Source organism: Adelges cooleyi, unplaced genomic scaffold, assembly GCF_023614345.1.
Source record: "Adelges cooleyi isolate 19-005CV unplaced genomic scaffold, UGA_ACOO_1.1 ACOO_flye_CR_arks_rails_tigmint_CR_PRNA_2, whole genome shotgun sequence".
NCBI classification, from domain to species: domain Eukaryota; kingdom Metazoa; phylum Arthropoda; class Insecta; order Hemiptera; family Adelgidae; genus Adelges; species Adelges cooleyi.
The window spans coordinates 4,357,235-4,372,470 of record NW_026095860.1 but is presented as its reverse complement, the minus strand read 5'-3'; the positions used below and the strand labels follow the sequence as shown (position 1 = coordinate 4,372,470).

At 33.8% G+C, this 15,236-nt stretch overlaps 1 protein-coding gene across 6 annotated transcripts in view; it reads left to right on the top strand.

The window, feature by feature from the left end:
• Positions 1-15,236, top strand: part of LOC126833707 (ras-related protein Rap-2c) — a 91,582-nt gene that overhangs the window by 27,294 nt on the left and 49,052 nt on the right. Inside the window, exon 1 of one of the 6 annotated variants that reach the window (XM_050565196.1) lies at positions 2,276-2,308. The exons of 3 other annotated variants lie outside the window; for them this stretch is intronic. The gene's annotated coding sequence lies outside the window, so the exon portion shown is untranslated. Of the gene's footprint in view, positions 1-2,275; positions 2,309-15,236 lie in introns of those variants that run through there. 2 more of the 6 variants (XM_050565198.1, XM_050565199.1) reach the window with 2 other exon arrangements.

The window sequence follows — 15,236 nt, the reverse complement described above, 5'->3', positions numbered from 1 at the left end:
TCAATTCCACACGTCTTGTTGTCTGTTGTTCCGACGACATAGTTTAAGAACTACGGGCGAGATGCGGTACACGGTGTGTCGTCATAATACTTTAGCGGAAAGACGCGCGTTGCGTGGAAAGTTATGCCGTTTACGTCACTTATAAACGTTTATAGTGTTTCTCGTGGGCTTTTATCGCACACAAAATGGCACGGTTACAAGTTGTTAAACGCCGTTTACTACCTCACGGGCACGTAGGTATTATCAAGTATTGCTGCAAACAATAAAACGACATTGTGGGTTTGCGCATGTACGGTGGTATGCGTTAAGACGGTGTAACAGTCGGCCCACGCCGGATCGCTTATGGTAATTAGTCTAAACGCCAAAGTGGTGGATACGTCAAAAGGGGTTCCACTCAAACTTTCTAGACTTCATTCGCTGCACACGTGCGGGCAAACCGTGTTATTTATGGAACCGGAAACTTTGTGGTGACTACCACAAATCATTCTTATTCATACACCCCTTTTTACCGGTGCGTTTCTTCACGGTGCATAATTTACCAAAAATCTCTGCGCTCACAATTGGAATACATTTCATTAATTTTTTTTTGGCCGACAAATTTTCAAAACAGTCACATATAGGCCGTTTTATATGCGAATTATTCACTCAGGGTCACGTTTTGATTTGGCAAGTCCGTTATTTTCATCAAATTAATTTATTTTTTCATAGAAAAATTATCTACATTTTGTTGGAACAAACAGTAAAATTAGACTACCTATTACCATCTACAAACATAATACAAAACGCATTTTTCCCCCCACCAACGCTAGAGCTAGTAAATGGGATAAAGAATTTTATTTTCATTGCCTAGAACAGTTTTGAAACCCGGACTTGTCTGGTTGTTATTCCAACTCTTCAATTTATCTACTCAATAGTCACAAGACATCACCGCCGTTTATTGGGCGGTATCTCTTCTCTTTCTATAACTCCTTTCCTCTTCAGTCCTGGACGTGCGCTGCGTTTCGACTCATGTGCTGAATTAATACAAACGAAAACTGACCCCAATCAATTCAGACACAGTTTGTTACTCTTGAAACCTTCGGCTTTTACTAGATTCGCTAATATTAGGTTTGAAGTAAAGATGAGAATATCCGGATTCCAGAAATCTCAATAATACAAATAATAATGAAAAGAGCAAAATTTAATACATTTATTTCTATCAAAAACAAAAAAATACAAAAACTTCCAACAAATTGTTTTTATGTTATAAAACCTTAAAATCTCTTCTAAGATAGGTAAAAGGCCGATTTATATTATCTGTTTTTAAAATTAAGTTATGGCCTTTTATGTTTTTACTTAATTCATAGTTCTTATTGTACATACTACGAATTGTTTGATACTAAATTAAATAAGAATTTGAACCTCCCCACAAGTGAGTTACTTTTAATCAAATTGATGGATGGAAGTTTCAAAAATTAGAATAACATAAAATGATAAATGGTTTTGTTGTAAATCTTAAATTAATGCAATATACTAACGATACCTAAATAGGAATATTGTGCAAAAAGTTGCTATACTGAGCATGGGAAATACAAAACTAGAGCCGATAAAAAACAAACTTTTTCAAAAAGTCCCAATGATACTCAAATAAAAGCTGGTCTAATTTCCGGAGCAATTAAATTTAAAAATCGAGCTGTGTAATCAAGTCTAAAATTGTATTTTGATATGTAGTTTTTATTACTAGAGGTTCATTAAAAAAAAAAAACAAATTATAACATATTTAAACGGAATAAAACGAGTCACTAAAAATATATATCTATGTGTGTATGTATATTAAATACTGCCCGTTTATTATATAATACTGACGGTAGGTACCTTGGACGCAGGAATATTGTACCTGTCACCGTCAAATCCCCAGCAAAGTTTAAAATGTTTTTTTTTTTTTTTCATTCCGTCGTCGAACTTATCGGGTTAAGCGCTCATAATAGGATTACACGGCGCGCGGGTATAATTAAAATTATTTATGTCTTTACAGGGTAATATAAATTAATACACAAAGTTCATGCGTGTATATTGTGTGCCTAACATGAACGCCTCTATATTGTGTTGGTTGGCACACGACACCGTCTCGTATACGCTTAAGTACAAAAATTCAGGGGCGACTTGGTGCTGAGTTTTACAGTATATTATATACTTTACAATTACTATACTATGACCTGGCTGAAGTCAGTTTTAAATAAATCAGTTCTTTACGAAAATTATTTTAACTAATGGCGTTTTAAATTTTTTGTTTCAGAATTGATTGTACTTAACAGTTATTCCAATTACTGTAAGTAAATCAACGGCCGGATTCGATTAACTTAGTCGAACAGCTTTGTCCACTCACAACCCCCACTTCTGATGAAATAACCCGTTTGTATAAATTATAGTTGGCGTGGATTTCTATCCGACGTAATCATTTTATATTTTAATTGTTCTATAATGATAATTGTGGCACGCTATTGCCGTCGAATACATGATTTAAACGAGCCTATACTAAATCCCGGGTCCGATGACCTGGAATATATTTGCTATTTAATGAGATTGAAAACGCGCACGTGTATAGTGAGTGATTAGTGTGTGTATAGTGAATTACAACAGCGAAATGCACGGCAGGCTATAGGCAATTTAAACTTTGAACATATTTTATACTTATCGCTTTAAGTTGGGCATACTTTGAGTCGGAATTTGAAACGCTGGTGTGGGGGGGGGGGGTGCGGTGATCTTTGGCGGGTAATTCATATAAAACTCGTCGCGTCACTGCTAACCACGTTGAAAGGCGTGCCGAGGGATTTATCAACTGTCGGAAGATCAAAGTCAAACATAGACCTTTGTGTGGGACAAAAAAAAAAATTGTTAGATTAGATAAAATTGTTAATATTTTTTTGGTCAGGTTAGTTTGGGTTTTTTGTGAGCATCCGTTATCCGCGAGACAAAGATGAGAAAAGTTTAAGTTTATTTAATGTTATATGCGCACCGTGAAGTGTTTAAATCGTTTCACTTTACACAAAAACGTTTAAATGTATTTTTAGTTAAAAATTGAGCGCATGGCACTGCACGGTACTTACTGAATAATATTATGACACCATCTTCTCTATGCCGTGGTGTACTGCTATGGCCGGGGTGTTTAAACACGCATATTGTGTATACACAATATTAATGTAAATGCCTAACACATGAGAGCTACCGGATTCGGTAACATGGTACGCGATTTCTTGAATTAATAATTTAATCAGTTACCGTCGGAAAACCTTTGTCAATAAAAGAGGTACATAATATATTTTTTTTCTCGGTTTGTCGCCATTGCATTGGTTATCCGAGTGCAAACAACGACAGAATAACAATAACGACTGTCAATCGAGAAAAGCATTGCGAAAACCTTTGTTGAGTTTCCATGCGGCGGGCTGAGAAGATATTATTTCAATTATTATCCTTTCGGCTCTGACCCAATTACTTGGGGGCTCGATTGTCTGATTTCTTAGCTCTGAGAACAATCGCCTTCCCAAAAACAATTGCCATCCGTTGTGATAGAATCGAGTGTATGAAAATATCAACCGTTTGTCTTGTAATTTATATTGATAGTGTGTACAATAATGCCCGCGTACTCGGCCATCGTTAACGGCGAAGATACTTGAAATTATATTAAATTACTTCTAACCACAACCAATATGAACAGTATATAAATAGTCCTCCATTCCTCTTAATCTAGGTACCATTTTTATGTGCATACTTCTGTTAACTTAATGTAGCCTTTTTTTTAAAAAAAAAAAAAGTTTTACGCAATTGAATGTTAAACTGACTCCTCATGCTTTTATATTACATCGGTTTATTACCAAATAAATATTATATAAAAACCGAATTTAGGAACGGTGGAGGGCTTTGTTACTTGTGTCCAAGAATCGTTCTGCCATTTCGTTAATTTATGTGTTTCTAATAGTTCGAGTAGGTTGCAAATCGACTAAGAAAATATTAAGACAAACAAAATGCAAAGTGTTAATGTTTTGTGAAGCGGTCGAATACATCATTGGACGTTTCGATGCCGCACGGTGAATGCAAGTCGATATGTAAGTGTACACGTGCTTATATATTTCTCTTGCCAAGTCGGACTTGATAGAATTTTCCCACTACCGTGTAACTGCGGGACCACGGGCAAAATTTGGCGATGGAATGGGCTTTTTATGAGAAAAATGTCCGTCATATTTCAAACCAAACACGAGAGTGTGCGACGACGGAGAGGGATGGGGAGACAAATAAAATAATAATAAAAACGTTGGCAGCGGCAACGGTGCGCTTGTCTGTCTGTCTGTTAATTTTCCGTGTATATAAAATGATACAACTTTTTCGATGGTACTCAAGAGTGTCTCGAGCAAACGAAGAAGGCACACACGTGACTGAAATAGAGACGACGGCGGCGGCGGCGGCATCACCTACAACTCACACGAGACAAGTGGGGCGATAACGCGGTACAGTTTCAGTCCTGGAGATGTTGATATATAATATATATAGATATCTATAACCATTAACCATGTATGCGATTGACGTTTTCATTTTACACTACCTACACAACATAATATGTTGTCGGTTCGTCGTCAGTAGATGCATAGATCGACGCTTAAATCGCGCCGCACATATCATCGTTATTCAAACAGCAGCCGCAAAACACAATCATTGCATTGGTTGTTTAACGGTAGAGCGAATCAAACACAATATAGGTCAGCAGCACTTGTGATTAATTTCGCATACAAAGTCTCAGATTGCAAAATATTTGCGCCGTTGAGCTTTGAATTCAAACAATTACAGCATAGCCGTTGCCCTCTACTCTTGTATGCAATACACACAAGATGAATCACTTTAGCTCGGTGCATTAGCTATCTCATGTTTTGTATTTTAGACGCAGCGTGGAAAGCGTGATTGTAAACATCATAATAATAATATTGTTGCTGTTATAGTCTTACAGTACAGTACGATTGGCTTACACATATAATGCGATCGGTGTGCGTCATTATGTGTAAACGGTTGTATTGTAATATTATTGGTAGGAGAGCGTGGTTACAAAATTGTCTCGGCCGGAGTAGAATTACATGAAAACATCTCCTCTCTATTTCACCTCTAATGGCTTATTAAAAAACGTGTCATTCACCGAAAAAACTATCAAAGGCTACAGGGAGAGGGCAGAGGTAAATGAAGCGAGTACCCTAGAGCGACTAAAAGGGCTGAATTAACGGGGATGTCAATTTTGCAATAAAGATGACGTGGCAAGGAGAAAATGTAGTTTTAGAAAAAGGCGACAATAACCGGTCGCCAGAGGGTACTCACGGTGGTTAGCACGGCACTGAGCACAAAGGCGTTAGTATAAGATGAAATTATACAACTAAATTAGCTTTGTTCCCCCTTGAGTCATTCCCTCGGATTCTCGCTTCGGCGACTGGCGCAAACAAAACGCACACCGAAACTAATCAGTTTCCAGAATGAAAAACAAAATCAAAATATTCGTTTGGCTCATAATAAATTTAATATCGCGAGATGAGACGGGCTACCGAAAGAAAGAATCAGTAGTAAATCGATGGGCTGTACGTATCCGGGAAGTTTGGAGAAATATTAATTATAATAATTATACGCTTGCTTAAACGGTCACGACGTTCGAAATAGAACCAATCATCAAAGGAAGAAGGAAATATGAAAAAAACTAAAGAAATTGTAAAAACCAACTTGGATCAATCAAAATGTATTCCTTTTACAACAGACGCGGGGACGTCGTTAAATAATGATAGTTTTGATGCTGTAACAGTTCATTTCATACATGAAGTGAACTGTGAGCTAAAATCGTATTTATTAGGGAGCTATCGTTTTGAAAAAACTCATACAGCGTTACCCAAAAATGTTTATTCTATGCTTACGAAAATGGAAAACAAATTTCAAGGAATCGACGTTAGTAGATATTATAGGGACTATGGTGCTAGCTGCCAATCGTTTGACCCTTAGAAGCACAGCATTTTTTTTCTCTGATTTTCCCTGAACATGATTATGAAGGTGGTAATAAATATATACCACCGTGCAAGAGTAGGCAATTTTTGAAAAAGTGGTAAATTACTTATACCACCATGCTTCAAAGGGTTAACTCTCGATATTCTCAACATTTATCCATTGGGTCGTAGGGACGGTAAAAAAAATAGGCCAAGTCATAATATGGGCTTGTTAATACAGTAACATTAAAACAATAACATCGCGTTACACGCATTATTTAAAATAATATTTATATCGGTTAAACGAATAATAAAAATCATATTGATTGAGCTGTTAATTAAAAATATATTTTTTATACACGCGGTTTATCTGTCGACAAAAAAGTTCACAAAAATCGACCCTACACTATTATAATAAACAATTTCACGGTTCGTGATTGAGCTTTTAAAAATACTTTTGTCGATTGTCGGCACCCGAGTGTCCAAATGAGATTATTGCATGGTTTTCAGTGTTAAAAAAATATACCTACATATTATATTTTGCTTGAAATTCGGTTTGCGCGACGATTTGACAAATCGCCTTGATCACGATAAACGGCAATCTAATGATATATATATTTAATAATTTAAATAAATATATAATTTAAAATTTAAAGAAAAACGCGTTGAATTTGCTTTATAACTTGTACTCGGCTACTTGGAATAGGAAACCCATTACTTTTGTCGCCATTAAATGAATGTCAAGTTAATTAATCAATTGGATGCGAAATGTCGGAGAACTATTTTGTTTCAACCGGGGTTCTGATCAAGTTGTACACTTGTTTTAAATATAATATGTGGGAGTTAGTCATCTGGGATTATTGGCAGGTAAAGGCAAAGAAGATATAAATATATTTCGACTTTTATGGCCGTATCTGTTAAGCCCCGCCAGAATAATTTCTAATGGAAGCAACCGCAGCGCCTACAACGACTGTACTATCATTAAAGGGTTTATGTCAACAAGACCTTTCGTTTCAAAATTCATCGATAACCGTACTATAGGCCGAAAGGAATGCTATATACACTGTCAGAAGCGGTTATGCGTAGGAAAATGGGATGTATAGGGTATATAGTTGTCACGCCACCACATTTTTTTTTGTGTACCTACCACCACAGCACAGTATGGATAATGGAATTGTAAAATGTTTACAAAAGAAAAACATTCAATTACTCAACTTTTTTTCTCAGCTATTAAAAGTGTAAAACGGTGAAGCGTATGAACTTGTCATTAAACTATTTTTAAACACTATGGTATAATTTTCAGCGAACTATTTTAATTATGAAAATTAAATAAAAATCACCATGTTTACAAGTTACCAGTTGGGGTTGGGGTAACCTTTAGCCCACGCCGCACATACATTTAGGAAAATAAAAATGTTAGTTTTTATTAAAGTTTTTCGGACGTTTATTGGGAAATGTTATCGAACAATTTGTGTTGATTTGCGACGATTATTATGATTTTTTCAATGGAATATTATTACATAATATCTTTAAAAATATATATTATCGTTGTCGGGTTGGCACGAGGTTACTGTGATAAAATTGTATAATGTCCAACAATCTACCTCCTGAAATATTTGTATTTCGGCCAATAGACAATGCGCACCGTTTTATTAAATGGAACACACTGCGTTCGACCCCGCTGACGCCAGCCTAACAAACGTTTCGCCATTAAACAGTCATCGGTACCATTAATTATATGTATAGAAAATCGAAGCGTTATAGGTCAAATTTCTGCTGTTTTACGTGTGTCCGTTCAGTTCGGTCGGCCAAAACGATCGTGATCCGCTGGGTAGTCCAAAACGAATGTCGCTTTTGTAATTCCAAATACAACTATAGAAGACACGTCCGTTTGGTACCCAACTGCATACCTGTTTTCGGATGATTGATTGACGGTAAAGTACGTGCGAAAAACCTACAACTACACAACGGTCGAACTCGAAAACCTTTAAACCGCCTTTGATTACAGTGGCGGCGCCGACGGTTAATAATAAAAAAAAGTAAATACATTAAAAAAAAAGTGAAGTAATGTTTTCCAAGGTCGATTGATTAGACGACAGGCGCATTTCTCTCTTCTCTCGTTTTACCGACGGTTTGTTTATTAAGCTCCTGGTCGCAAAAACAGAGCGCCACACGCTGTTCTGGTGTATTTACATAGTATAAATAATTTTTAGTTGAACAGCGTGATATTGTCAAAAACACTATGTCTATATTCATTTTCATTAAAAAAAAAAAAAAAAAATCATATCGATTAGCAGATGGCGATGCGACAGTAGAGCATCACCACGACATAGAATGGTGCAATATATATATATATATATATATATAACGTAAAGGTAGTGCTAATAGATATAGATGAAGACACACACTTTGTTACATCATTTTACCTGCAAGCTTATGAAATGCGTCCCGTGTAGTTGAACGAAAGAAAACTAGGACTACGAAAATCTTCAAAATTATGCCCTAGCGTTACCAATATATACTGACAAGAGATTTGATGGTACCAAGTGGTAACACTGGGATAGAAAGTAGTTAACATTAGAAATTATGAAAAAAAACAAAATTAACTTCGGACGTAAAGGGTTAAGCAACGGGACGATTTGAACAATAATTGTTGGTTGTTAGAGTTCATACTTAAGTTATCATCTATTTTTTATTTTTGAAAACAATAATTATAGCCAGTACAGTTAAGTATATTATACGTTCTGTAAAAATTAAAAATTGTATAGCAATATAGACAATAGAAGTGTAAATTTGATGATCCAGTTTTACATTTAGTAACTACTTAAAAAACACATTGTTATCAAGTTATTTCCATTCATAAGTACAGAAATATGTCTAAAGAAATTTTTATAAACCTAAAGAAGACATGAAAAAAATGGCGTTTTATTTTATTTAACGCAATATATTATAATGCATTTTTCGCTGAATTTCCACAAAAGTAATATTGTATAGTTTATATTGATATATATGCGCAAATGATCATAAAGGAATGTTCATATATCAAGATCTATGATTTTAAAAAAAAAAACATATTTTTGGACTTAAACCTTTCTCATCGGTAGTTCACCATAATAATGACCAATAAAGGTCTATATTTATGGATTAATAAAATATCCATTTGCGATCTAATAAATCTTATGCCACCAGGACAATGCTTTTGGAAATTAGCAATATTGTAGCGACAGTATAATATATTGTTTGGTAACTCATAAATTGGTTGTATCATAAGTTTTATTGTTTATTTTTTAAAGTATAACAAAGTAAACAGTTTTCTAATCTATATAAGAAATTTTCATAAGCTATATACGCTTATAATCTCCTCTATTTTAGATGTTTTCTAACTTCGATGCGATAGCTGAAAAAATGTATTGGTTTTATAATGATGTATTTTTTTTCCACTGCCGGTTTGATCTTAATTTATCGTTACAACATAAAATGGTGCAATCGTTTACGAATAAAAATTAAGTGTTTAATTATAATTTAAATTCATCGGCATGTGGATAGATAGGTTTATACAGACACTCAGGTGCTCAGTGTTCATTCGCGTGAAAGGCCCGAAATTATTTCAGCCGTAAGAGATAGATAATAATATTGACAAAACGGGTTGACCACTACGATTAATGGTCGCGTTGAAGCATATACGACCGGGATTATAATATCATCATGATAACATTACCTATTATTTTACCGAAAATTATGATGCGGTGTATCAATTTATTGTATTTCTATATTTAAACATATATATATACAAATAACACAAACACGTTGTTAAAACTTAAGCGAAAACTTACATCCGAAATAACAAGTATTATATTATAAATATAGGAATACAAAACCCATACATATTCGCATTGGCGATAAACAATCGGATTAGTGTGTTTACAAAACAATAGCTATTACGTTGAATTTATTGGCATTTCATTACTCTTTTTGACACATTCACATTTATTTGTTTTGCACGGGTTTCCTGTGTGTAAGTGGCTTCCAGTACGGCCGCGACTATTCGGATACACGTGGATCGATCAGTGTTCATGTCGCTTTCCACAACGGCCCGTGTTCTATTCTATTTACCTACCACCTACCTACCACCCATGTTTAGAAGACAACTATTAATTCTGCTTGGCTCCTCTGTTGATATAGTAGAGCGGACAAGCGGTTATAAGACGTACAGTTTCAGCCGTTCACTTACCTTGAGTCTGGCTCCGAATTATCATTCGTTAGTAGTTTGGACAGCAGGAAGTGTGTGTTTTTAGTCTGTCTTTGAATTTAGAGTAATAATATATCATTTTTGCTAATACAAAAATCGAAAAATGAATTATCGAATTATTTATAAAAAGTTAAGATAAAGATTCAATTATTTATACCAAGAAAATAACTAAGTTATTTTTCATTTTGTTATTTACTTAACTTAAACGTATTAACGCGGTAATGTCCGGCTTGGCTTTTAAAAGGTTTTTAACCAAATTGTTTTTTTCTTCCTCTTCTCTCGTTTCTCTCACGTTCATTTTCTTTAAAGGTGTTTCACACGTCATTTAACCACAAAAACAAAGATAATTAATAAAAGATTTTTCTCGAAAAGCACAATCGGTGTACCAACATAGCGACTAGCACTCGGACTAAAACTAAAACTATAAAAATGAATACAAATTTGATGAACGGTGCAGTTGTTCGGTTACGGTCGCAGAGGTATTTTCGAAATCGATAAAAAAACCGAAACAAACATAAAATGCTTAAACTTTCATAAATAAAAAGTATACAGCGTGTTTGCCATAGCTAAGGTATTGTAGTAGCGCATCGCGTGTAGAGGAGTTGTATATTAGTTTAGAGGGTCAGTTGGGACGCGCACAAAGTCATTGTTCGTCAACCCGAAAAATTGGCGATGATAAAGGTTAGTCGTTTTATATTTTATAAAGATAACGAATGTAATAATTTTTCTCCCAAAAAATCAATAGAGAAAATATCGCGTTTTTCCACCCCGCCAGCGGAAAATAAACGAAATGCGTTCAGTTGTAATAAAAACAAGTATGTACTTTTTTTTTGGCATTATACCGATCAATCACCTTGTAATTATTGATAAATATGTTTGTCATTTTCAATAAAAAAAGCTTCTATTTTCTTATTTCTTTCTCGCTCAGTATGGCTTGAACAATGAACAATATTGCTTTTTTCATATTTTATTTTTCATACAAGACGTTATAGATATTATACCGCACTTTTGTTTATATATTTTATTTTATTATATCATATTAAAGGTTGTCTAACGTATTCCAAAAGCTTTGTACGGTATTCAATGTATAAATCAGTTGGGCAAACGTAAAAAGTAGCTATAAGGTCATTGGTGAAACTAAAATCAATCCACAAGATTGGAGATTGTGCATTCAACCGATGCGATGATTGTCAATATGCGTTCCAAGATCATTGAACTTAGTTGAACTTAACTATATTTTCCCCTATGTATTGTGAAGATTTTTAAAATCGAGTAAATAGTAAATACTTAAGAATAAAATAAGCGAGAACAGTGTACTTAATTAATAGCCAAATATTTCAGATATAAATGTAAATTACAAGGTTGAGCCTAAATAAATCCAAATATTTTTTTCAATATTGTCTTAAATGTCAGAAACAATCGTTTTCTTATTCTAACGGGAACTTTTTCTATTATTTAGGGTTTTTTTTGTTTTGAGTAGATTTTTCGTTTTTGGACATTACATTATGATTGTTAAACGTTCTGTGCTTTAGCGTAAAGTCATTTTCAGTTATTACAGCTTTAGCCTGTTCGATTATATAGTAAGATATGACACTAGTTGGGTATGATTAGGTTTTTTATGGATAATTTAAAAATATTGTTTTTTTATCGTTTCATTGCAAACGGTTACCTGTAAAAGGTTTTAGTGTAATAATATAAAAGCTTTATTAATTTTTTTTTTCAAATGTTTTGCTTGTGTAAAATTATGTTCGGAGAGTCAGGATTTGAGTTTGAAATTGCCAATTACCTATATGAGTTTCTAGTTTTTGCCCCGACGGATAAGTTCCGTATTTTGTTATTTTGAGAACTTGAACATTGACGTCTCAATGGTTTTAGATTATTGTAACAGTTTTTTGCCTTGATCATGCCCATAAGAAAATCGTTTCAGCCCATGGTAGCCGAGAGTTCCCCTTTAAGTTCTTGTGTTATACCCGGTAACACGGTTGCTCGACCAGATAAAAAAATTTGCTACGGCTTGTCATTTATTGGAAAAGTTCCAAAATAGTGCGGGGTGCGACGATAATAAAAATGCGATGGCAGCCGTTTTCAGATTCACAGCACTTTAGAATATATAGGCCCAAGCAGCAGAATTTTTTATCACATTCGGCGGCCGTTAACGTTGCAGCTGTAGTATATATGATGGTGCCAAACCGTGTTGGGACCGGATATTATTATAATGAACGTTTAAAACAAAATATACAAACGAAAACGTTTGACCAACAACATTGTCCTGAAAGTAATGACAACTCCTTAACGCGACAAGTACATTTTATTACCGGCCTTGGTCCGGCGTAAGACAAATCACGCAATCGCTTACTTTGATGTTATCTTTTTCATGTATACTAACCGTTATTTGCGTTATTGGCCAAAAATCAAATGCTCATCTAGATTCTTGTCAGTTTTACCGTGTGAAATCTGCATAATATTGACTTTGTAAAACGATTTAAATAATTGTAAATTATTATTGAAATATTTGTGTTATTAATAATGTAATTTTTTATAAGTATTTGTACTAAATTGAACATATTACAAACCGTCAGATAACTTTTGAAATGCTGACTAAAATTGTTGACTAGTCAGTGACCAGTTATGAATAATTGCATTTAAACTTTAAAATTAATTATTCAAAACTGATTATCAACCAGACATCATTTTCAGAAAAATTATTGATTTTTTATCCGTTTCCATTTAAGTTTCGAGAAGTGATTGCGCCCTGGAAAATACTGAAAATCATAAATATATGGAATTTTACAGTATTATACAGTAGCAAAAATACCATAAACTTATATTTATCTTTCGGAACACCATAGACAGAAAATTCGTCCATTCGTTCATACGGAACAATCATATTATGAAATATGGGAATTTTGCAAGCACATACAAACATATATTATATGTATCAACAACTGCGGTTTAACAAGCTTAACTTATTCCGTAACTCAATCGTTAAGTTTAACCGTAGACGTCTAGGACATTCGTCGCTCCCGGCTCACGTCTATAAATTATCGTTAAAGGATATTCATATCTCAACATCCAGGAGATACTTGTTTCTATGGTAACTGAAACATACGTGAAAACACAAGCACAGCCGTGTACTCTTATGTGAGCCTCAAACGTATATAAGGCTATAATGTCTTTGAAAAATAAATTGTTATTTTTTATCACTTTTGCGATCAATGTTTTTCAACTACTTACACATGTATTGTAAAAATTATAAAATATAAGTTGTATATAAGGTGTCAGAGCGAAACTGGGAGACTAGGCTAAAGTGTTACCTCTGCCAAATTAGCCATAATGGTAAATATACTCTGTACATTTGGGCAAAATCCGGGATTTTTAGGATTCAAAAAAATAATTTTTAGGCTAAAAAATAGGCATAAAATTTCAGTGTTCTATTTTATAGATTATTTATATTTGAAATTTTATCCAACTCTGCAACCCTCAAGTCCGGGTTTTTTTAGAGAAGAAAGCCGTTGAGAAGACAAACTAATATTGTTGACGTCATTAGCCCGACAAGCAGCATAAGTTTTGTAAGAAAGAACATAATTAGTACAGCTCTCAATTATTTGATTAGCCAGATAAGCAAGGAGACGATTTCGTTCGCCCTCGACGCATTTGAAAGCTATAGTACATAATTCCTTATTATCTATACAAATTTGTACATTTTGTTGCTAATTGTCCAATTCAGATTATAAACGCAATAAGTATAATCTAATCTAATTTAACGATAAGAAAACTACTAACAATGCTATTCATGCACATTGCACAGTGTGCGGAAAAGTCTTAAAATTGAATATTTTCCATAAATATTTTTAATCTATTTTTTTTACAGTTAACAGTTTTTAGTACTATAGTAATTGAAAACAACATAGGAAAGTTTTCCGTTTATACGGTTTCCTCTGTGTTTTAAAACACAAAAATGATAAAAAAAACGCAAAAAGGATCAATAAAGAAGCAAAAAATTGTTAATTAAAAATACTGAATGTGTCTTAAGTGGAGACCTTTTAGTTGTAAAAACATTACCAAGTTCGCCTTTACTATAAATAAGTCAACGAGAAAGTAGTTCTCTTCTTTTTTTAAGTTCGAGTTTACTAGGCTTCTACCCACAGCCTTAAAAAGGTTATTCCGTGTGTTCTTACCTCCTATGTTATTACACTGACTAATTGTTTTATTTTTATTCGATTTGTTTCTATTTTTATCCACACCCACCCATTTTGGCCGTACGCGGTTTTTTGTTCTCCTATCCCACTAACTCTTGACCAAATTATCTAATTACAGTTAAGAGATTTGTAACAATAAAAAATCATTGTTACCATGTTTTACTATCCTAAGAACTTTGAAAACCATACAAGAGGTAGAGAGCGATTACATCATTTTAACGACCCTCCCGAAGGATACAAAATTGATGAATTTTAATCTATAAATTTAACGTCAAAGTTTTAATCAAACTTTACCACGAGACAATATTATAACCTTCTGTACTATCCAAGTTCTATAATAATATATATATTGCATTTTTAAACGACTTTATTAAAACTCTTATAGGCATTTTTCCCTATGGTAGGTGATTATTTTTGGTCAAGCTCAAAGGTATAATAGCTGTGTGTATATTTAAATAAGAGGGAGCTGCAGAATGATTAAAATTTTCATCGTTTTCATTTAACGGCATTATCCATTTAATACGTAGTGATCAATCGGAAGCATGGACAAGCTTTAAATCTTAAAGTAACTTAGGCCTGGAAATAAAAACGAATAGCGGATGAAAAAATTAATGGAAAACAAACAAACGATCTATAGATTATTTTCATACTCAAGCACACAAACGTTGTATTATGGTTTGAGAGTTTTTCGTTTATTTTATTGGAAATTGAGATTTAAAAGTTTAAAAACAGCAGTCTACATTTTTTTAAAGTAAATACGATTAATTGTTATTTTATAAATGCAAGTATTTTGTATTTTCTTGCCAT